General features: G+C 36.8%; 1 long non-coding RNA gene across 1 annotated transcript; it reads right to left on the bottom strand.

Moving 5' to 3' along the window:
• Window positions 1-360: 360 nt before the first annotated feature.
• On the bottom strand, window positions 361-23,132 carry LOC140138007 (uncharacterized). The gene is made up of 5 exons (XR_011856935.1): window positions 22,695-23,132; window positions 17,407-17,573; window positions 16,526-16,611; window positions 8,325-8,462; window positions 361-1,977 (listed from the first exon to the last, which is right to left on the bottom strand). It is a non-coding gene; the product is annotated as an uncharacterized lncRNA (long non-coding RNA).
• Window positions 23,133-24,847: the final 1,715 nt, after the last annotated feature.

Genomic DNA, 24,847 nt, shown 5'->3' on the forward strand with positions numbered 1-24,847 from the left:
AACACTAAGTTATGATTCGTACAGCTGTTCAAGAAGTAGGCCTATTCTGCCCTCCCATGGGAAAAGTGCCCAACTAACATTTTTGAGAAATGGGGTTATCACCTCAGGAAGGTTAATAGACACTTTATCTACCCATTCAAAACTTAAAATACTTATATTCTAACCCATAACTCTAATAAATACCCAAATTAGGATGGGTTACCATGTACAAGTCAATTTGTTAGTTAGGCCCTTTTGCCATGGGAGGGCAGTATTGCAAGGAGAGGGAATCGCCTCTGTAGAGTCTAGAGGAGCTCTCAAATCCAAAGCTTATCTTTAAGTTAAAAAACAGGTAAGACCGTAATTTGGCCTAGCCGAGGGGGTCTGTATGTGCCTATTATCTATAAATGTTATGAACTGGTGTCATTCTCTCATAAATACAGGGTGTCCCAGAATGATTTGTACCGTGTTTGCAAAAATAACTAAAAATAGAAGACGGGCAGTGTATCTATTCTTGCATTATAATGTTGGACATGTCTCCTACTTATTCTGTTAATTTCAGCACGCTACCTTTATTTGTTTTGGCGTGGCATGCAATAATGTAAAATCGATGAAAAACGACTCGCATACCTCTGAAAAATGGCACGATACGATTAAATGAAGAACGTGGGATGTTTGGCACAGCATTTCGACGACAACTACTGTTGGGGTTGCGCCTTAAAGCTTGCCGGAAAGCTGCAATGTTCGCCCAAATGTTCGCTCTAGTTCTTACAGTCTTCCGAGCACCTGAAGCTTCACAGTAAGTTTTTGAAAGAAATCCACGCTGTTGTGCAGTAAATTGAAGAGCCGTCTTTTCTGTACCACAACCAGTTCGATCTCTGCAAGCATTTCAAATGACATGGACCTCACACCACAATAACTATATTTAAAACTACCGCCAAAGAGAGAATGGGATTAGGTCACAAATCCTTAATTCCATATAATGATTGCTTCGTAACGTCATAAATAATAGATAGATATCGGCTATTTAGTGGAAATATGAACAGGGCACAACTAAAATGCCTTCCAAATAACTTTGTGCTGAACGGTTAGTAATGTTACAGATTTTCAAAATAGGTTGCGTTGTCAAAACTTAGAATTCACCATTTTTACGCAATCTTCTATAACTTCTACTAGAAACGTCCAATTTTTAAACTCTAAAAAATCTGAAAAAGCTAATATGTAGAACTTAAAATGCAAAACAATATGACCCTTCAACATGCCCTTCATACCTAAAAAATTCCATCTTTCCCGGTATAGATCATTCTGGGACACCCTGTATGTATGAGGTGTAATAAAACAAATACTATATACATGGTATTTACTTATTTATTTCTTATTAAACCTGGGGTGACCAATCAATGCAATGGCACTGGTCTCCCTTGGTTTTCAGGGAAATAGGGTCACTATTTTTCTATCGGTACTGGCTATTAGCCTACCAACCCTCACCCTCTGGGTTTGAGGTGGTATGCCTGAAGCCAGTACCAAGGGACAAACAGTTTCCACCACTCCTTTCAAACCTTGTGCAATTTGTATACAATTATCTGATATAAATAACTTCATTTTCAAAAATGCCTCTTTTAGGGTGGTTCAGATTGTGTCACAATTATGAAGTTTAAAGCTATTGTTACAACCAGGCTCAATTATCATTTATTTCAGTTACTGTTATTTTATGAAATAATCCTTTTCCAGTCAGCTTGAAGCCAAAGAATATGATGGGCTAAACAATCACTACCCTTGGATTCATGTTTTTACCAGTAGCCAACTAGAGTTCACTCTTTCTATGGCCTCATGAAAGTCCCCACCATCCATCGGATATCAACCATGGTGTTGTCCAGTGCAATTCCAACATATGGTTCAGTTCCTTGACTACTATCAGGTATCTGTTTGTCGCACATCATATCAGCTATCATTTTCCGCTGCAATGTTACTCATGCATCCTTATTTCCCAATTTGGCCCTGCACATTAGAAAAATAAAACAATGAACCATGAACAATTTATAACAGCATCTAACATTTTAATATTTCCAAATATTATAATTTAACAGCTTATATTACATTAACAGGCATTTATGGTACCATTCACCAAGATACATGGTGCTACATAAAATGTGACACGATCAAGGGGAATGAGTCGGATGTCGCAATATTGATTTTGAGATATTGGCAAAGAAAGTGTTAAAATTCTTTTGTTTTATATTGTTTTCAGCGATTGATAAATTGATGTAACTTTAAAAGAAAAGACGTATCAACATGGTGTTTTCAGTTTCAGAAAGCTCTAAATGTCCTCTTTAAAAACATATATGTAAAAGTAAAACTCATTTTCGACTGGGGTCGACATGCGACTCATTTCGCTTGATTGTGTCACAAATATACACAAAAAAGGTTGTTACAGTTAATTAACAAGAGTTATATTATAGTTAATCTCCATCATGTTGGGTCAATCATATGGGGTTGAAGCAAGCATTCATTAGTACATGGCAACTATGCTATGTTTATGAGAAAATGTAGTGTAATACTGCATGACTAACCCGTGTGTATTACCCTAGTGCGAAAATTGACCAGTGCAATTTGCTGTCGCCTCATGCCTTGATATTTTGACCATTTCTTGGTATGCCATGCTATGCCACGCCCGACTATTCTTCATTATGCCTTGTATTATCTTGTAATGCCTGACTGGTCATTTCTTGCTATACCTGATGATACTTTGCTATTGTTTGCTTGGCTTATATTATACATACATATTCATATCTTTTATTGCATATAAAACCACAGTACAATATAATATATATAATACAAGCGGAGCATAGCAATGCAATAATTACGCAACAATGAAGAATACATACATACATACATACATACATACATACATACATACATACATACATACATACATACATACGAGGGGGTATCAAAATGTTTTAGAAATCGCCCAGAAGTGAAAGAGCTATATCAATGAAATTTTGTCAGTGCAATCACTGGTCCTTATGTACACTATGGTGCAAAAATGGTCTCATAAGTATGTTTACTTTTTTACAGGAGCTAGATGTCACTACCTGCCTATATAATCAAGATAACCAGCAAATGGAGAAAATTGAGGCATGCAGCATGATTAAGTTCCATTTTAAGGGTTACAGTGCCCAGCAAATCTGTGATAAAATAAAAATTCCTTTTCCAAAAAGCGACAGTGACATATCACAATCACCACCGAAGACAACTTTCATTTCATCATCAATTTTCTAGGCACTGCAACCCTTCAAAAGCAGGATCTTAACAATGCTGCTTGCCTCAATTTTCTCAATCTTGCAGTTTATGCGCAGTAACTGGGCAGCAGGTTATTGGCACCTTGCAATGCTCTAGCCCGTCCCCAATTTGAATTCTGCCCACATGAGAAGTGATTTGAGTTTTGTCCATTGATGATCTTGTGACTAGTCCAGAATGAGGTTGTTTTAGCGAGACTAAATCAATGAGGTATTGAGGTGCGGATCCTTCCAGGCATTTGATTATATACAGGCAAACTTTAAAGTTTGCCTCTTTTTGATGCGTTCTCTTAAGGGCAACCAATGCAGTTTATGCATAAGTGGAGATGGACTATCGAGTCTTGCGGCAGAGAAAATCAACTTGACAGCCTTGTGTTGGAGTGACTGCAGCCGATCAAGATCTTTAGATTTGGCTCGATATAAGAGGGCATTACCATAATCAAGCTGCGATAGAACAAGAGCTCTGACAACGGCATGGAGTGTGTCATGGTCAAGAAAGCGTTTAATGCGGCGTATGTTGCGAAGATGAGAACTGATGGATGATATCATGCTGTTAATATGCGGAGTCATTGAGAGACGAGAGTCCAATATGATGCCTAAGTTTTGGACAGTATCAGATGGTTTTATGATACTATCACCAACTTTAAGTTCAATTGGGCTAAGAGTACTGAGTGTTTGCATTGTGCCGGTGACAAAAAATTCAGTTCTATTACTGTTTAGCTTGAGTTTATTTAAGCGCATCCAGTTATTCAGTTCACTAATGCATGATTCCTGTTTGTGAAGAGCTTCGTGGAGGGCACCTGGTTGTTTAGGGTTGAAAGATGTCAGAACTGAGTGTCATCAGCGTATAGGTGATAAGTTAGTCCGTATTTGCGAATAATTCCTCCGATAGGAAGCGATAGATGACATACATACATGTAAGCAGGCCTACAACTGAGCCCTGTGGTATCCCATAACTCAGTGGACGAACTTCAGAGAAAAACCCATCAATGTGGACCTGCGTGACCCTGTTGTTAATATATGAATGGACCCATTTCAGGACATTTCCAGAGATACCAAGGTTTTTCTTGAGATGATACAGCAGCACATCATGATCAATGGTGTCGAATGCCACGGACAAATCAAGAAGCACAAGTAACACCACCTCCCGGTTGTCTACGGCATTCAACATCTCATTTTTGATCTTGATGAGCGCTGTCTCAGTGCTCCTATTTGGTGTATATGCAGACTGATTGATTTCACTGAGATTGTTCACAGACATGTATTGATTAATTTGTTTACAAACTACCTTTTCAATCAACTTAGACATAAACTTAATATTTGACACAGGCCTATAATTGGCCAACTGATTACAATCCAGGGATGGTTTATTTAGGATATGAGAGATGATTGCCTGACCCAAAGGTTTTGGGAAAACACCTTGAGATAAAGACATGTTGTTCAAAGTAGTGAGGTATGGTACAAAAGTGTCCAGATGATCTTTAAGCAGCCAGGTAGGTATGGTATCAAGCTTGCATAATTTAGTTGGACACTTGGAAACCAGTTTATGGATCTCATCCACTGAGACACTTTCAAAGTCTATGAACGAGGAAATATAGGTTTCATCAGCAGAAGCAAGTATCTCACTAGAGTTGAAAAAATTGTCTTTATCAAGATCTCTACGTATTATGGCAACCTTAGTATCAAAAAAGTCAGCAAATTTGTAACATAAGTTTTGAGTGGAGTCACAAGATGGTAAAGGTTTACCAGATCTATTCAACAGGGTATTTACAGTTTGAGAAATACCCTTAGCATCAGAATTAGCTAATTTTTCATGATAGAAGACAACTTTAGCTCTCTCAATGAGCTTGTTGACATGCATCCTTTGCTCCAGATAGGCCTGTTTGTCTTCCAGTAAGTCATGTTTTCTCCATTTTCTTTCTAACCTACGTCGCAACCTTCTTTGCTCTCTGATATCAGCATTGTACCATCGATAACGTGGTCTAATAGTATGGTACTTAGTCTCTTCAGGGGCGTGGTTGTTCATAATGGAGCATAACATATCATCAAACTCATTGAGATACTGTTCACAAGAAGCATCAGATGGTAAGGTACTAAGAGTACTACAAAGATCAGACTTGAACTGAATTTGAATTATGGCCTTAAAATTGCGGTATTTAACCATTTTCTTAGACAGGCCTGGTTTAGCAATATCAATTTGACACACAACCATGAGATGATCGGACCAAAAGTCACTTTCAACCTCACAGGAACGCACTAATTTTTCAGATGGTCTAGACATAATGTGATCTAAGATATTCCCACTTCTGTGCGTTGGCTTCATTGCATATTGATGAAAATCATTTGTTTCAAGACAAGTCATATAACGCTTAACATCAGATTTACCAGGCTTGTTAACGTGCACTTTGAAGTCACCTAAGTAATGACCTTTCTTGGAAACAAAGAAATTTCGCCAATGAAATCCTCAATTTCAACCATGAAATCAGAAACACAAAGACGATTTTCAGTTGATGGTGGGGTCTATAAACTATAATATATAGTATTATATATTATAATTGGCAAACATCATGCAACTTGAACCACAGACCTCTTGCTTATCAGGCAAGGCTCTACCACTGAGCTACACAGACTGTCCTTGATAAACAGGACTCAAATCTGGTATTTCTGGATATGAGCAGTCAGGGTGAACAGTACAAACAACACATTACATTTACATGCTAGTGTGCGAGATCAATATATTACTTTAATGATCACTTGTCGTGTTAAGGTTGGTCTGAACCCTGGAATTATGAAAACTTTCGGGCCTCATAACTGCTAAACTATTAGTCTAAACAATATAAAAGTATTGAGATACTTCTGTGCGTTGGCTTCATTGCATATTGATGAAAATCATTTGTTTCAAGACAAGTCATATAACGCTTAACATCAGATTTACCAGGCTTGTTAACGTGCACTTTGAAGTCACCTAAGTAATGACCTTTCTTGGAAACAAAGAAATTTCGCCAATGAAATCCTCAATTTCAACCATGAAATCAGAAACACAAAGACGATTTTCAGTTGATGGTGGGGGTCTATAAACTATAATATATAGTATTATATATTATAATTGGCAAACATCATGCAACTTGAACCACAGACCTCTTGCTTATCAGGCAAGGCTCTACCACTGAGCTACACAGACTGTCCTTGATAAACAGGACTCAAATCTGGTAAACTATTAGTCTAAACAATATAAAAGTATACATTTTTAGAATGGAAATGACTTGATGAATTCATCTGTGAGGCCCAATTTGGGCCAAAATGCTCATTTTTGGAGAAAATCCCAATAAACAGGTGAAACAGGTTGCACGAAAAAAATTGGGCCAAAAAAAACCGTTTTTTTTTATTTTTCTCCAAAATGAGAATTTTGGCCCAAATTGGACCTCACAGATGAATTTAGCAAGTCATTTCCAGTCTAAAAATGTAACTTTTATATTCTTTAGACTAATAATTTAGCAGTTATGAAGCCTGAAAGTTTCCATAATTCCATGGTTAAGACCACCCTTAACTGCCAATTCTACAAAATAACTCCCAATTTCTGTGGAACTTCCTTTTACGAAGTAGTATTAATTTTGTACACAAAGTTAGATATTTTAAATCTAAACTTAAAAACTATCTTTAAGGTTACGAAATTTCCATTATAAATGACAATTGATGTTAAAATTTGTCAAAACTGCAACAAACATACAATGTAGCAAAACATGTTGACTTACTTAATGCATGATTACTTTAAACTACTTTTATGCACAATTTCAGTAAACAGGAACAGATTTTAGTTGTATGCCATTTTGACCCTAATAAATCCAAAGTTACACTCTTTACTGTGAAAATGACCATATTTGAGATAATGGATGCAAATGACAATTTCAAGATTTTGGTGCAATATAAAACTGATCAATTCCTACAGCTACATGCGCTATCAACATGCCAATTATCAGCTGACCTTGCCGAATAAATTAACTAGTTATTAAAATATCAACAGTTGCATGAAATAGACCCAAGTCATGTTTACCCACTACGTGCACATGTGCATAATTTGGATTCAAAATGATCAATCGTGAAAATTTGGTTTGTATAATAATGCTTATAATAACGCTTACATGAGCATGTATTGGAATATGTTAGGAAGCCATTTTAAGGTTAAAACTAGAATTATGGGATTCATAATTTAAGGTGGCCCCATAAATACATATATATTAATAAGCTCTTTGATATTCATAGTATGCAAATAACATGACACAAAGCTATACAGCACATCAGGCCACCATATCCAATCCCCATACCAAGCTTGAAGTTGACCAGTCATTGTGATTAAGCTGCAGAGTACATTAATGGAAATGTAGACATAATATGCAAATAAGCTCATTAATATTCATAAATATGCAAATAACATTTTGGCAGGCTGTTTCGGGGACTCATAATTATTACACAGCCCCTCAATCATTGGCTAGTTACATGTATTACAATTTACAGTGCAGTGTCATTTTGCAACTCATGCTTTCTACATGTTCAAGATGCAATTACTTTAACTGCTAAAACAAATATAAAATTGATCAGAGAGTGCATAAACTATACTATTTTCACCCTGATGTCGCAGAGTGACGCTTAACGCTTTGATGTAACTGTTTCGTGCTCGCATCTATGCTGCGCCTTTAGCTTAACACTATCGATTTACATGTATAGCTGCGCCAATGAAATGTGCACTGATGTCACTGCCACATCAGGGTGGAAAATGGTACATGTATAGTATTTTAAATCCCATGCTTGGCAGTTAGGGTTAACATATTGTTTCTTCATGCAATAAATTCTTTTCCCATCAGCATTTTCCTCTGATAAATCCTACGATAAATCCTACGTGGCAATTTGACTGCCAATCTTTGTTTTGTTTACATCACATTTGCTGATGGTGAATACAACTCGACTGGATTGGCCCTATTCTGCACATAATCACATTATTTCACATTCCCACATTCCAGACTCATATATTTTCCCGCCGATTTGCTTTACCTGTCTTGGGCCATGTGACCAAATCACTTCACTCACATCATCGCTAAAATATTGCCTGATGAGTACTGTGCCATCATCTTGTATAGATCTATGCAGAACTTCTGGTGTGGTTTAAATCCATGTAAAGATCAATTTTCTCTGTGGAGAGGCAGTAGATTTAAATGTTAACATTATACATTTCCATACAACAACTTCATGGCACAAATTCTTTGCCAGTTGTGCTGCTAACACCCGGTGTTATCATTTACCATTCTATAGGGTAACACATGTTTGTTCCTGAGCTTAAATGTCCCCCTATTTTGCCTGCATGTTCAAGGACATTTACAGCAATTGTGTAGCTATTTTGCAGGAACAAATTAACCGAAAAAATCCCCTTTTTGCTCTTCAAGGACAAAGGACCCTTTTAAAACATTTCAAACAAACTGGGCGAGTTTGTTGCAGAAATTGGTTGAATATAAATGAAGGCAATATAAGTTCACCATTAGGAAAAGCTGGTAGCAAGATAAGCGAAAAATTGACCAACTTATCAATTTCTGAATTTTTATGATTCACAATAATAAAATGAAAAACAGCTCCAATTTCAAAATATTGCAAACATCACAGACATAATTTGGCTTTTTCTTTGAAATAGAAGTCACTATTACAATTTTACTGTATGAATTATTGCTTTTAAACATTAAGTAAAATTTTAGGTAGAAAAAGTTAGCAAATGTGTGAAAATGAAGGCCCAATTGAAGCCATTTGTAGACCACTATTCACTATTATACTACGGTATATAGGCCAAATTATTAAGTTATTAGTTAACACATAAAGTGTATGATGTCAAAAACTGAGGCGAAAGTGACCATCGCTTTTTCAGAGGGGGCAAGACAAATTTTAAATGGGGGAAAACATTGACAAAAATGGTCAAAAAAGTACACAAAATGCCTAAAAATCTTAAATATCGAGGCGGCGACCATCCCATGGGCAAGGCTTCATGGGGCCGCTGCCCCCTTTTGGCTATGCCACTGGTCGGTCAGTCGCTAGACCAATTTCTCAGGGGTGGGGTGTGAACAAATAATTTTTGCTGGTATCAGGGGCTGGATTTATTTTTTGCTGGCCCTTGGGCACAGCAACATGATTGCCACCACTGGCTCTTCCGTTTGAAGTGTTACACCTTTCCACCACAACTATAACCCAAGTATTTTCCAAGTCATACAGCTGAAATGTCCCCAGAATTACTTAAGCGGGAAAAGCGCACAAAAATTTGCTATATTAATACCAAAATTCAAATGGCGTTGACTGTGTGTGATGATATTCTGACTTCCAGTATTTTATTATTAATATTTTCCTCTAAAATGTTGAAGCCCACCCTTAGATCATGGCCACTGGGCATGGGCCCACTGACCCTGTGGTACTGGTTTTTGCCTATTTCAGTAAAATAAAGAAAACGTATGCACCTGTAATGGACCACATCACCAGGCATCACCTCAACGCGTCTGGCCAACATCTTTGTAGGCCCACCTACATGTAGCCCGGCCCAATAGGGCCTATATGACCAACAATTGTAGTTTATTTAGTTTTATCCCCTCTCTCACATGATATGAGAGACACATCTCATATCTCATCCCTCTGCCACCTTTCCCTCTCTCTTACCCTTCTCTCTCCCTTTTTCTTTTTTAGAGATTGCAAAGGGTGTCACACCCCCACCCCATGGGAATGTTCCCCCTCAGACGATTGAATAATTTGCAAAATGAAGGTCCAATTGAAGTCATTTGGTGCATCATTTTTACAATATTATCATTGCTTTAAAAAAAAATTAAAGGGCCCAAACTCAATTTGCCAAATTTTACTTGAGATTTGTAATTACAAAAGCATGCACGGATTGATGTTGAAGTCAGCATTAAGTCTGTCTTAATAGTGACTTTGGTGAAAAATATGATGGGCTCACAGTAATTTTCACAAGCTTTGGGCCTTTGCCTTTACATCATACTTATGATCGATCCAGACAATTGATTTAAGGCCAGAATAAGGGGCGAGATTTTCCGACTTTATTATTTGTGCCCCATCCGATTTATGCCCTTAATTTTTTTTAATGTTGTAGCAGCTCTGTGCATATTCTCATATTGGAAGAATCTACATGTACCACTTATTCTGGAGCCTGTCTCACAAAGACTTACAATTGATTTAAGGCCCAAGTAAGGGGAAAAGGAAAGAACTTGCAACTTAATTGTTTGTTTGCATAAATTTGATGAATCCATGGTAACGCCAGATTTAAAAACAAACAGACTAGAATTACGCTGTTCAGAATTAAGGTGGCCCCATAAACCTATACACCACATGAGGCCACGATATACTATCACAATATACCAAGTTTGAAGTTGATTGCGTTTTAAAAGCTGGAGAGTGGATTAATGGAAGTGTAGGCAAAATATGCAAATGAGCTCATTAATATTAACAAATATGCAAATAATGTGACATAAACGTATACAGCACATGACGCCACCATCGCAGGCGCCAGTAGAAAGGCGTAAAGGTGGGGCGCCTAATACACGGACCCAATATGACACAGAAAAAATGTAAATCGCGGCCATCGCGTCGTGCTTGCGCGACGCAGGGGGGTGTCTGAGGGGGGATGTGCCCCCGCTCAGAAGTTAAAAACTTTTGCAAAATAAAGACCCAATTGAAGCGATTTGTTGGACCATTTTAGCACTATTAGGCCTATTGTGTAAAACTTTAGTTTGAAAAAGCCGAAAATTTATGAAATGAGCGTTCCATGAATCCTTTCACGCAAATTTCATGGACAAGTTTTCCCTATTATTGTAGGCCTATAAATTATGTTGAAACATAAATTGGCAAATGTCGAAAGGAGAAGCGAAAATTGGCACTTGTTTGTCACCCCCCTGAGAAGTAAGAAACTTTTGCAAAATGAAGACCTAATTGAAGCGATTTGGTGGACCATTTTAGAACTATTAGTGAGAAAAGTTTAGTTTGAAAAAGCCGAAAATTTGTGAAATGACGGTCTATGAAGCCTTTCGTGGAAAAGTAGGTTTCCTATTATTGTAGGCCTATAAATTCTGTTAAACATAGGGCCTAAACTGGCAAATGTTGAAAGCAGAAGCGAAAATGGGCACTTGTTTACCCACTATGCATAGGGGTGTTTGAGGGGGGGCTGTTCCCCTATCAGAACTTGGGAAATTTTGCAAAATGAAGGTCCAACTGAAGCCATTTTGGTGCATCATTTTTACACTATAAATAGGGATGCCCACTCTCAATACAGTTTCCACTAGAACGATTTTTCATTTACTGTGTGCGTGCACTCACACACGTATTGTCTATGGAGAAACTGATCGATACAAGAAATCCCAGGCCTGTTAAATGGCGTACATACTTGTTTTGATCCAAATGTAGGCCTATATCAGGGTGTTTCAAGAAATTCCTGATTCCACCAGAAAACATTAACCAAACTTTTTCCTGTTTGGTCAGTAAATAGAGAGGACCTTCCTGCATGAAGAGATCAACTTTTTTTAATGAAACATTTAATGAGATGAGAACTACAACAGGTTGAAGTGACACCATTCCGTGCATCAGGTGTTCAAACGCAATTATCTCCGAATTTGGAGTGAATCAGACAAGCAAACTTACATACTCATAAAATTTAACTATTTATGAAGACAAAATGTGTAGGATGTTAAGAAATTTAAGAATGTTTAAGCCTACCGCTGCCCCTCTCAAATCATGCGCTTCCCCGTGCACTTCTCACTACCATGTCCATTTCAACTCCATTAGGGAGTATAAAAACCGGGGACCATCATGGCTTCCATGCACACACAGTGTATTGCTCAATGTAGTAAAGATAACCTTTGAGTTGGAGCAAATTTCTCAAAATTGGTAGTGATTAATGTTACCAAACTTATGCCATGATGAAATATAATAATTTTGAAGATAAAATGTGCTGCCCTTAAAAGATTGAACAATGTTTAAGACTACCGCTTTTCATTTGAAATAATGCACTTATTGTTCATCTCCTCTATGGAGATATTTTCCATGGCGGCCATCTATGATCATGCTTGAGGTTTCACCAAACAAACCATGGGTTTTGAGGTCTTATATTTTTTGTTGTATGTCAACAAAATCGATTAAATTTTCAGTATGATCTTATTTTCATGTTGTTATAAGCAAATATAATGTTCCAGATAAGATAGTTAATAAATACATTAAGAAAAAGTACCTTAAAGTTGCACTTTCTGTTAGTATTTCTTTCTTGGACTTAAACTTTTTAACATGTTCTAGCAGCCCTATATAAAACCGTGACACTCGAAAGGCCATATCTCTGGAATGAAACGTCCGATTAAGATTATTAAACTCCAAAATGTTTCTTTCATCAATTCCCATCCAATAAGTTAGGTCTGAATCAATTTAAAAGTACTTCAATTTTTAGTGGACATGCCTACTATAAAGACTCAGTATGAAGTCCGTCTTAACAATACCTACTTTGTTGACAAATGTGACGGGCCCTGCAAATCGGCGGGCCGGCAGTAATTTTCACATGCTTTTATGACGAGGACTCGCACAAGCGCCCCCAGTTCTGACACTCCGAGTATCCGCACCGTTGCACTAAAGAAGCGCTGATTCATGAAATACAATAAGAAAAAAGGGTCATTTTTCATACACTTGTTCGCTGAAATTGAAAAAAGGCACCAATCACATGTATAAATCATCGTAGTTTCATTATTCAATTCATTTACTTAATTTCAGTTTCATTATATTCCGCTTAGTGCACATTACATTAGGTCACATAAATTATACGATGCATATACAACTGTGGGTGCCGTACATTAATTAATGCGTTTCCATCAAAAAGGGGTATATTGGAAATATTATTTGTGGCATTGTAGAAGGGCAACAAATTCGCGAAAATGCTAAAAAATAGGGTTGTTTTTATCCTGAAAAGTTCGCGAAATGAGATTCAAAAGGGTTTTTTTTTCAAAGTTCGCCGACGAGCATGAGTGACCCGCGGTATACACGGAGTGCTGGAACCGGGACCCGCCTTCAAGCAATGCCTAAAATAATTGCAGGGCTATATTAAGACCTACTTCCGATCGACCCGACTGCGCAATTTTTAGGCATGTGCCTACTATCACGACTATACGCGCAATTTTTTTCTCCTCCTTTTTTCCCTTTTCTCTTCTCTTTTTCTCCTTTTCCCCCTTCCTTTTTCTCTTCTCTTCTTTTCTTTGCAAAAAAGTGGGGCGCCCAGGTGCACCATCGTACGGTCATACGTCTTGGACGCGCCACCCAAAAAAAGGTGGCGATGTTACATTTTCCCAAATGTGACTCAAATTAAATGATGATATCTCTGCCAAGCAAGAAGTTATACATGTAGTCATGCTTGTGGTCTCATTTTATTGGTAAATAAAATGCACTTTGAACCCTGTAAAAAGAATTCCATTAGCCTTTTTAATACTGACACTGTGCTTCATTGAATGCAGAATGGGCAGGGTGGCGGAGGTGGGGGGGGGGGATGGGGTGGGTGATGTGGTACACACAAACTCTATGGGATTGGTATTTTTAGTGCATAATCTGCTTCTGTAAAGGCTGTAAATTGGCTTTTGACTCTATTTAGCATCTAAAAGACTCATGGCCTTACAGCTAAACAATTCTACTAATTGTTTTTAATCATTTATGATTGGTTTCAGTGGCATACCGTGGCCGCTCCTACGAATTCTAATCGCTAGCGCCCTAAAAGCAACACAATTTGTTATATAGTACAATTTTTTCAACATTTTTATACTTATCAAAATTTTTCTGCCCTTTTTTCTTTACTATTTCTTTTTGCTGCCCCTTCTTCTTCTGCCGCCCCTTCGTTTGCCGCCCCTTCTTCTTCCGCCGCCCCTTCGTTTTGGCCGCCCCCTGCTTTTACCCCCAAAGCCCCCAAAATATGCGCATGGGTTTAGTCTAGAAAATACAAACTTTTCCATACAAAACTACCCGCTTGCATATTAAACACTGTAGTAAGTAATGTGGATGTCTTCAAAATCTAAAAGTTACTGTAAATGTTTAATTACTTATCCTACCATGGTCAAAGTATAGATTTTCTGAAGGGAAATTTGATGAAGAATCTAAATATGGACTTACTTTTTCTGTATGGGTTAGGGGCAAAATGTTTCAGTTCAAAATATGTTGAATTGTAAAAAATTCTAACATACTTTGGGACACCCTGTATTCCGAGATTACCAAACAAGTGTGATTTTGGTTTCTTCCAAAGTCAGTGGGCTCCAGATCCTCTAACCAAATGAATGTTGTTTACTTCAAATTTATTACTGCAAGTTGACATTAAGCAATGCATTAAGTAACCCATTTTTTTATTCGAATCTTTTTTATTCCACCCTGTATAACTTGAAGGTCACCCTGTATAATGCGTTGAAATGTGTATATTTGCTTATGCCTTCAGCTTTCCAAAAATGTATATTTTTGCTAGTTTAGGGTTGATAATTGTGGAGATAATCTAATTAGAAACTTGATTGGTGTAAAAATTTATAATATTTGTCATGTAACGCTAAGGGTGGCGAGTTCGGGACACATGGCGTACCAATTTTGATATAAAATTGGACTAATTGAGCGTAATACCTGAACTTATCGGTCCAGCTAGAGTTTTCAAATATTTGAAACTCTAGCGAGATCAATAAATTCTGGTGTCATGCGAAAGTATCCATCCAATTTTATCATTATTATGTCTTCAGAATCTTTTTGGTCAAAAACATGATTTTTAGTCAAATAAAACCATGATTTTTAGTAGAAAAATTTTTTTGGTAAAAAACATGACTTTGCTTAAAATTGTGATTCCTGCTCAAAATGTGATTTTGGTAATAAAATATGACTGATAATGTATTTTATTAGTGAAAAATTTGGTTTTTTTTGGTAAAAAACAAAAAGATTTTTGGTCATGACATGTCACATTTACAACAAAAAATCACACCAAAAGAGACTTTGGCACAAAAAGTATAAAGTATAAACTTAATTATATAATTAACCTACTCATTAATTCATTTGTGTCGCATTCATTCACCCAATATATATGTTTATTCAATCATCAATGGCAATTCCAGTTGAAATCCATATACCCCTATGGAAAACATAACCTTAAGCTTCCATACAAGGGGTTTAGATTTTTGTAAGAATACATCTTGTGTGTCATTTTTTACTTGTGCGTCTAGCCACAGAAGCATGGTCTTTCAGATGGGTATAGGGGTCCCCTTTGAAGGTATTGATAAAGCCCACACAAGCAAAAACACACTAAACAGACAGATATGCAAAAGAGGTCATCACACAATATGTAAAAACAGACATGTATGAAAAAAAGACACAGAAGATACATATTATACTTTAAAGACACACAAGAAAGTCACACAAGCTCACAAACACACAAGTATACCTGTGTTGGTAGGGGAGTAATCCCATTTGAAGTTCACATTCCCTGTGTGGGAGACGGTCATGTGTTCCATTGTGAGTGTATGGATTTCAACTGCAACAGTCCAATATTTTCATGCACTCTCTGTCATTTATTGGTTAGTTTATCACATGTTGATGTACTTACTCCTTGTTTACTTATCCACTAAGCTCACCAACCTACCCAATCCGTCCGCTCCCACACATTAATCCGCCTACAGGCTCATGGGCAAGAGGAGGAAATTAGCTCACATATTTTCTAACAGTCCCTGTGAATGAGTAATACTCTCACTGGATATGGGTGATTTTTCTAAAGAAAATTGATAAAATAACTCCTTGACACCAACCTACCCTATCACTCACTCACCAACCCACCGCACCACTTAATACCAACACTGTACACCAACCCACACACAACCCTGTCTGTGTTTGCCTCCAAACGTGGACATTGTGTTTTGCTATCTAACCGAGGACGTGTGTATGATGTTTTCATTGCCTAACCGTGGACTAAAATGGTGGATTTTTTTGGCGTATAATACGAAACAGAATATTAGCCATCAACCTGCGGACGGTAGTTTTTACACGTGTGGTCCTCGGTTTCAGAAAAATAGCGTTTAAAGCATCTAGCATGCATTTGAGGTCTTTTGCAGCTCAGTTTGAGACCGAGGACGGTCCTCGGTTGGAAGTAGGTCCACAGTTTAGGGTGAAAAATCTTGTGTGTGTCCTCGTTTGTCGGCAAACACGTACGCACTCATTCATTGATGAAACCCTACCTTATAGCCATCTGAAGCAAATGACAATTGGAATAACACTGGAACATGAGAGGCTTTGGGCTTGTGTAAATCAATGAGAGTTCTTCCTGAAGAAATGAATATAATGGTAACAGTATATTGATATTTTGACCACATTTTAGAGTTTTATTGCTGTTTTTGTAAGTGTAATCTAAATTTATGACCATTTTGTAAAACAAAATTTTGCATAGAAGGAGAGATTTAAGAATTTTGAATGTGTACTCACTGGAATGATTGATCTCGTCAATGGCAAAATGTGGTAGAATAACTGGCAAAGATAACTCTTTGATATTGTCATTCTTTGAAAAAGCTAGATCTGAAAATATTTTGATAAGGGATCAGGAATTTCCGATCTCGGGTGGATCGGTTCATCACTAGTAATGTAATTATCGTTACTAAATTCTAGTATATAAATATAGTAGGTTAGTCAGTGGGTGGGGTGCAGTGGCATGCTGGATGAAAAGCCATGGGGATTACACAGCTTCCTACTGAAGTTTAGATGTCTATTTGTAAGAAAAGGTACTAGTATTGTTCATTTTCACCTTATTCTCTTTCTTTCTTTCCCCTTTTTGGACATAAAAATGATAACAATGAAACCATTATTTTGACCAAATGTACTCTGTGCAAACAGAAATCAAGCTACAGCTTCCAGTGGTACATGTATGTGTAGTACCGCTACATGTATACTTCTAAATCAACTGAATGTTAACATTCATGCTGTCATTTGACATTGAAAACATCATTAAATAAAAACAGAATGACACTTTGTAATTTCTCTAAGACAATTTTGGGGTGCAATCCAATGGCCACTGTACATGTATGGTACCACATGATTTTGGGAAATGTATCGCCTGTCATCTTACCAGCTAAGAGTTAACACACTTCACTTATCAGTTCATGAAACAGTTGCATGAACTTAAACTTGGCTGCCTGAAGCAGAGACACCATCAGTTTTCTTGTTTGTTCATGAATCTCCACACATCCTTCATCTGCTAAGATCCTTAAAAAGTCTGGAAAAAGACAATATAACCTGTAGAAAGAAATTGTATCTGATCAGTTTTTGATACTTGCAATTCCCCTTATATAATAAGACATATTGAAACGGTCTATAATACACATATTTGGATAAATAGGAACTGAGATTATAATCTGATCTACTGGACTTACGCTTTTGATGAGTGGCAATATTTCACATCCTATCTCGGATGCATCATCATCTTCTTGATCGCTAAACAATAATCTTCACAATCGTATATTTGGATAAACATTTAAGCAAGTCACAAAGGTGGAGTCTTCAATTAAGTCTAAATTACGCTATCCCCTAACAATGCAAGCTTTTATTTTAATTTTTTTTTACAAAAATTCCTGACATTTGTTTCTCCTGTTACATACCATACCCGAAGCCCCCCCCCCCCATCATACGCCTGAAAATGCCAGAAAAGCCTTGCATAATTGACCTTTTTGGTAAATCCCATAATTCTTTGTGTTTAGACGCAAGATGTCGTTATTTAACATCACACCGACTTGCAATGCACAGTAATGATGTTCGTTAAACGATGTGCGCATCCCCTCGATGCCAATGATGACATCTCAGGTCTACCTGCAAAGGCTTATGGGATTTAGAGAAAAGGTCATTTGTTGATGGACGCATGGTCACTCTGAAACACCAACACACTGACTGACGGACACACGACATGTTATGGCTATGCCATAAGGTCTTTTCGTCTGGACGACCTAAAAGTGGCTGCAATAAATCATCAGTCCTGTTAATTTTGATTACTTATCTGTTTCAAGTAAAATAATGTCGGAACAATGTATGTAATACTAGGATACAAGACTTCAGCTGAAGTTTATGTGGACTCGTTTTGTACTTGTTTGGCAAGATGTTTTTTTGTTCTTTTGGTTTTTTACAAAATTTGAAAAAAAAAGGAAGTTAATAGGCCTTCAAAAATTACTTGTTATTCAAAGTTGGAAACCAGAGAAATACTGCAATTTAAAAAAAAAAAATGCCAATTTCATTTTACAAAGATGGATAAAGTTGTACATTTTAATTACTTTTGCTTTATTAAACAGTTCTCTTGAACAGCTAGCAATGCATACTAATTCAATATGTCCCTGCCTGTTCAATAGAAGCAAAATAATCAAAATGTATTGTACAACTTTATCCAACTTTGAATTAAAAAAATAGCATTTTTTTGTAGCAGTAATTCTCCAGTTTCCAACCATGAATAACAAGTAATTTATATTTTTATATTATCCCCCCCCCCCCCGTATTTTTCGGGTACCCGGATTCCCGCCCGAAAATTCAATATGCAACAAAATAATGCCGAAACTTTCAAATTTTGCTCATTTTTTTCAAAATTATGCCAAAACCATTTTGACCCCTTTTTTATTTTGTTTGACCCAATGACCCCCTTTAAAAAAAAAAAAATGCTTTGTACCTGATAGGCCCCTACTTCGCGATGCCGGTAGACATACCCGTCACTAGTTCAAACATGTAGCTGCGTTTTGTAGCGTCTTCTTTTTCCTAGATTGGTTCAAAAGAAACGCTTAATGCTGCTGGAAACACTGAACCCCGCTCAACGCTGCTATATCGTACCACTCCTTTTTCGACTCCAAACACACAGTAATTTGACTGGCAGAAGTATTGTGTGGCTGTGCGCACAGTCAATGGTCATGACCCACCGATTTTGAGATGATTTTGTCATGAAAATTCTGCCAAATGTGATGACTAGAGGCTAGAGCTGAGTAAATTGACTTTGATAACTAACATGTTGGATTTTCTTTTGACCTGGTAAGATTTTAGATTTATATTTTAACAAGATTTTAGTCGCAAGCAAATACCCGCACCGTGTGTTTGGAGTCAAAAAGGATGCCCAGCTTGGTACAATACCGCTGCATTGAATGGGCTTCATTGTTGGATTGAGTAGGTTCGCTTAATGCACATACTAATTTTTTGGTCGATCAGCGTTGACATTTTTTGCAACAACAGATGTTATTTATTCTGTTAATGTTGAAATTTGGATGAAATGTTTAATTTCTATGAGTCAACTGTATCTTTTGGTTGCTATATTTTGAACCTGTAGTCTAAAATTTTGTTGAAGTGCAATTTTTATTTAACAACATTTTGATGCAATCGCCCATCGTGATTGGCTGTGTTTTCTTCCACTGCTTATTTGCTTTACACAGTGTCATGCTTCAGCAAGAGCAACTACATTTTGAATTGAATGCAATGGTCTCTAGCCTTACTCGAGAACTTGAGCTTTGAATTTGCACACAACAGTTTGATTGCTAGATGCTAGAGTGTGTTGCTATCGTTTTTCAGTCGGAAAGTGTTGACATTTTTTGTTATTAATTCTCTGATGAAAGTTATTTCGATGAGTCAGCTGTATCTTTTGAGTAAAATTTGCCTAAAATATAGTTGAAGTGCAATTTTAGCAACATTTTTGATGCGATCGCCCGTCGTGATCAGCTATGTTTACTTCTGAGCTTCCATTGCTTTACACGGTTTCATTCTTCAGAGAATCTGACAAGATTTTGAATGCAAAGGACTCCAACCTAGACTGTGAAGCTATCGGTGAGCAAATTTGTGGCTAGACTTCTCGAGCAACTCTGGCCTTGCATAAAGAATAATAACCTATCATGTCATAATATTGTAAATTTACTGATCAATATTAAAATATAAAGCTTATGAATGGGACCAGATCACCAAATCTAGGGTAAATTAAAAGGGAATATACTCGGAACGCTAGTGACTCCTCTGAAATAAACACACATAGCACGGTAGTACTACTGTAGAAAGCATGCACGCACCTTACAATGTACTTTGCTAGTGCCGTACTATTACGCTGACTTTCATATTCGCAGAGGAGGACAATTTCGACCTCCTCGTTTGTTTACAAACAGAGAGGTAGACAAAGGGCCTGTCAAAACTGTTCCGCTTGTCCTAATACTCTAGTATCAAATGGTCCACAATAGAGTGATTCATGCAACATGAATAGGGGATTAAAAAACTGTGAAGTAGGACCATGTGCTTCTTTTGTCCAATTTAGCATCAAGATTTCATGATTGAATATGGAATAGTTCAGACCCAGAACTCAGAAATTAATATTTTGTTCTGGGTCTGATTATTCGACTAGTACTTTGCGTACATGGTAGTGGTAGTGGCAGTGGCTGGGAGGGCACTTAAGGTGGTACTACACCCCTGGCCAATTTTGTGCCTATTTTTGCATTTTTCTCAAAAATTCGTATTGGTAACAAGTAAGATATTTATATTATAGGGGCAAGGACTACAACTACTGCACTGGAAATTTTATTTCAGCACAGACAACAGTTGTGGAGTTACAGTCAAAAATGAGGAAAAACCAATATTTGATCAAGAAATCAATAACTTGCTTTGAGTTGCTGAATTTCCAGTGCAGTAGTTGTAGTCCTTGTCCCTATAATATACATATCTTACTTGTCACTAACGCGTTATAATTTTTGAGAAAAAAGCAAAAATAGGCAAAAAATTTAACGTGCACAGGGATGAATCCTACTGAACACGGACCAACAGCTTTATGTGACTTCCGAATTACGGACGGAGCACATACACTACCTATATCTGCACGTGCTATAGGCAGTGTATGGGGGCGAGAAGAAATTCTTCAATTAAATTACTGAACTTACCGTGATCCGTCCGAGTATAGTCCCACGTTCAAGTATAGTCCCTCCCCATTTTTTTTTTTTTTTAAGAAATTGTAAAAAATAAAAAAAAAAAAAAATAAAAAAAATTTAAAATTTTTTTTTTTTTCGGTTTTGGAGTGTCCCTGGACCTAGACCTAGATGCTAGGATCATTCGTGGTTGACCTAAAAAAAAAAATTAAAAAAATTAAAGATGTTTTGTATTTTTAATATGAAAATTGATAATTTGTAAACATTAGAGGTCCTGGGTTCGATTCCCAGGCGGGATCACTTTTACTCCTTGTCTCCTTTGTTATTTGCGATGGGCGAACCCATGTTTATTTATAATTCCCGTCGATCATGCCACTGTTTTTCCGTGTTTGATAATTTATATTCATGTCATACTCTATTAATGATAAAAATGCATTCAAATTCAAGGTCAAACATAGGGGGTCTGAAGAAATCTCAACTTTCCTGCGATATCGCTTGACACGTGAATGCGTCAACCAATCATATACAACCAACTGGATGTATTATTTTGCTAATTAATTTACCTTAAGTTCTCAATTATTAACTGTTGGTGATTAATTAATAAATTCAAAGCCAGGTGGTGAACGCCGTGCATTCTCTAAATTCCGTAAATTTCCATTGTCAGCCGTGTAATTGAATGGGATTATTTTAAAATGTTAAAATGCTTAAAATATCACGAACAAGTAGGCCTATGTTTAAAACAAATAATATTAATACAAGCTAAAACCGTTGGGGTTCGATAATGAACGCCACAAAGCTAACCTTCAAATTAATTAAATACAGTAAAATTTGATTATTACTGGGCACGTCGAGGCGATGACAGTTTTAAATTCACTGTGTTGGTTAGGCTCCGATTACTCAGTGCACAAATTCAATGGCTCGTACCAGTGATCGCGGCAGCCGCGAAATTCTGTCCCGATTTACTTCCGTGTTGCGATTAAATGTCATCCACCGCCTGTTCAAAGCAATAATTATTGACAGCAACTGATGATTTGAAAATGTAATGTGACATTTAGAATATTTTAATTGTCATTATCTGCAATCGCTATCGCCTTGATTTAAGTATAAATGCAGAAGCGATGAGCGATGCATCGCAAAATTCGGTGATTGCCCATCGCTTTCCAAAAGCGTTTCATCGCAATCGCTCGGTGATCAAGTATGATTTCAGCTTATTATTATTATTAAGCGTACTTGAATACAATTCAGCTGACGCCGGTACAGCATTCAAGCATGTTCAGACCTGGCAACATCGCTCATCTTACGTGTCAAGTCGCTCATCTTACGTGTGAAGTTTCTTGTATGTTTCCTCGTACTATTTGCTATTGTAACTTAGCATCAAGCCCCATAGCAAGGCCAAGGCAACGCCCCCACACATTCAACAGTATATAGTTTGAAAAATATAAAAAAATATATATAGAATTTACAATAAATTAACCGTTTCTATAACATTATAACATACCTTGTAGAAAATATCACCGTAGGGTGCGGCGCAGTCATCGTAGAAAATAAGGTAAACTGCTATGTCTGATGTCCATGTTATTTTCATGACATGCATGCATGACATACATTATAGTACTGAGTCTGAGAGTGTCGAGCAGTCATTTTGCTCCGATTTCATACATAAAACATGCATGCTCCATCATCATGGACTCCATGCCATCGACTCGCCGCTCGGTGCTGCCATGAATCAACGGACAACGAGAGTTTCTGGTAGTTATTGTGATGTCAAGAGTCGATTGAGGCAAACATCTGGCGGCAACAATTTCAGCAGAACCCAAATTTGTGCCAAATTCATGACTACAGTACAAAAAAATATAATAAATATAGTCTACGTCTTGCATTGAATTTGTATACAGCGGCATTAATGGTAGTTCTGCAGCATTATTATTGTGACCAGGCTGACCTGTATGACAAGCTGCGCCTAAAAAGATTTTTTTTCTAAAACCTTTGTTGATTGGCTCCTATTATGTGGCACTCGCCGGCCCTCCAAAGCCCAGTAGCTAGTGGTTCATTTATTTAGCAGTCAATGACTTCTGGAGTAGTACGATGCTTGTAAATGACCACCCCTAATAGCGAAGTGTATATGGGTTCCCAAGCATACGAAATGCATTGATTGGTTAGGGCCAGAAAGCGCGCGATTTTTTAGCCCCGCCTTTTCCAGACAGGCGAAGAACTGTGTTTTAGTGAATTATCTACTCCGCGTAATAAACAAGGGCTAATTTGCAAACCTATTTTGTTTCAAACTACCCATTTCGTTTTTTAAACCAATTTTTTTAACCAATTTTGTCACATTCACAATGACAAACAAGTAACAACTACAACATTAAGATTTTCTAGTAAAGTATTTATTGCACACTATTATAAAAGTAAAAGATAAATACATTTTCATTTACTTGGAAAAACTAAAATGGTTTTATTTTAATGTTCAATTCATGAAAATTCATCTGTGAAATGGTAGACTTCATTAATATTTTAACCTATGATCTCAAATCTCAACACAGAATTAAGACGTACCTCAGAATTTCGCTCACAAGTCACAATTTTGACCTTCATTAGGTCAATTAATGTTATTAGTTATTTTTTTTATTGATGGCAAACCCAGGTGGCAAACATAGTAATACATCATGTACAATACATTAATTATTGCAGTGATTTGTTTTATTGTATTAATTAACAAAATTAAGTTTCCTTTTTTTGAATAGGATTATATAAATCAAATATAAAATATTTTCAACTCTGTTTTCTTTGATATACAAAACTTTAATAATGTCACTCATTGAAATTGAAGAAAAAAAAAATCCCAGGAAAAAATAGAATAATGTGGTAAAATAAGGGAAAATAATACACTTTGAAAACAATATGGCTACATTTGTAATAGTTATTTTGTAGTTAAAAAGTGTAATTTTATTATTTTGTAAATCTTGTTTAGAAAATATTCCAAATAAATAAATACAGGTGTAAATGTACTACAATCATGTATAGTACTGCATGCAATATGCGACACAGTATCGGCGGAATGATATTTGTGTCACTGTCTCTGCATATCCGAAACACGGATATATTATTATGCATACATCAACTCTGCGTAGTAAAGCTGAACGAGTCGAAGTGTGAAGGTCGGAAGTGGTCGTGTAGTGAGTGAGAGTATTATTTGGAGTTTACACTGCTAATTTTGGAATATTATTTCCTCATTTTGGATTCCGGCAAAACGTTAAGTCAGTCTGGATTACTGTTGAGTAAAGTGATGTGTACTATATCATTCAATGAGTTGTTGAGTATGTACTTGGTTTAACATGACGGACAAGTTTTGTGAAGCATATGTGCGATTTAGTTCCGTGTTATGGTTTTGCATTTAAATACCCACACCCGACCATGAATTATTGATGATCTTAAAAAAACTATACAATGTTTTATCATGCAAGGCCAATTTAAACAGATTATCGGTGTAAGTATGCCTTTCCTAATATATTGGAGAACATAAGCTCTCATTGTCGTGAAATTCCAAGTTAGAAATATGTTGTAAAATGCCAGTTTATTATGTGTATGACTGAGCCGAGTGTAGTACTGTAGACATGCTTATCTACTCGCCCACATGATTTCGCAATCGCCGGC

This window comes from Amphiura filiformis, chromosome 17 (assembly GCF_039555335.1).
Source record: "Amphiura filiformis chromosome 17, Afil_fr2py, whole genome shotgun sequence".
NCBI classification, from domain to species: Eukaryota; Metazoa; Echinodermata; class Ophiuroidea; order Amphilepidida; family Amphiuridae; genus Amphiura; species Amphiura filiformis.